Raw genomic sequence first — 1326 nt, 5'->3', positions numbered from 1 at the left:
GGCGACGGGCGGCAACCGCCTTCCCTTTTATGTGCCTGTCCCGAGCCGAGCAGAAAATGGTGCCCGCGGCGGCGCGGAGCCACACAGACACACAAAGAGCCGCCGTTGCATGCGTTTGCGCACGACCCAGGTCTGCCCAGCCGGGGACGCGCGCCCCGCTCCCGGCCGCGAGGAAGCCCGCGGCCCGAGCACCCCAGCGGCCCTATGGCTGCGCGCGCGCACACACGCAGGCACACACATACACACACACACACGCGTGCGTGCACACAGTCACACGCGTGCACAGGCAGCAAGAGCTGAGCTCTGATGTGATCAGCACCTCCCCAGGTGCTCCCTTCTCCTTCCCTGAAGGATTTAGTAGGTTCCCCACTCTCAGCCCCACTGAAATCATACTTCTGAAAATTGGAGATTGCGTTTTAAAAGCGGTTCTTTGCATTTCTGATTTTTTTTAAACCTCATCTTTCTAATTTAAAATCTGACTGTCTTTTCACAGTAATGTAAAAGCTCAAAATTTTGCTACAAATTCGAACAAACTGTTTCGTTGCCAACCAAGTGGGATATAATTTTATGGTAATTGTCAGATGTTAGAGGACAAGATTATTTCCTAATTAAATTGCTTTGCCAAGAGAAAAAAGATATAAAGGATCGTAATGTCTTTTAAATTTGCCATCAACATTTTACTTCTAATCACTGAAAGCAATGTTTTCCATTATAACAATCGAAAGGAAAGGGGGGGTGGACTTACAAAACTAAGTTATTAAACATATATTTATAGAATGTCTTGTTTTTTAGTCTTAAGTTTTTTTGAGTACAGAAAAGCACACCTTAAAAAGCAATGTTTTACACTCAATTATAAAGAATAAATTCTCTGTAAGCTTATTGCCAGGACTATAGATGTCCTTGCACACTACCAAAGCAGCAAGTACTGATTAGGCTGCCAGTGCGTGCGATGTTTAAGGGGTCCACTAGGAGCTTCCCTGAATTAATCTAAAACATCACAGTTGTTTTCCTGCCAAAAAAACTTACCTTGGAACCATTACTAGGAACAAAGGGAAAAAACAAGTCTCAGTGAACTTCCCTAATGCCTTCAGGGCCAGTGTTCACCAGCCAGGAAAGTGATGGAAGGCAGGTCTCGGAGTAAATGGGGCAGTGGGATAGGGCAGAAGCCTAGGGGCTGCCTCTGCAGGTCGGAAGCCCCAGGAAGCTGGTAAAGGGTACCCCAACATTGAGATCTTGGGCATTCACCTCAGAGTCAGACTCGAAACCCAACAGGGCACTGCCACATGTACCAAAAATCTATCCCAGGAAAGTATGTTCAAAAGGTAC

Source organism: Lipotes vexillifer, unplaced genomic scaffold (assembly GCF_000442215.2).
Source record: "Lipotes vexillifer unplaced genomic scaffold, Lipotes_vexillifer_v1.1 scaffold91, whole genome shotgun sequence".
NCBI lineage: Eukaryota > Metazoa > Chordata > Mammalia > Artiodactyla > Lipotidae > Lipotes > Lipotes vexillifer.
The sequence above is the reverse complement of the archived record's forward strand: the minus strand, read 5'-3'. Positions refer to the sequence as shown.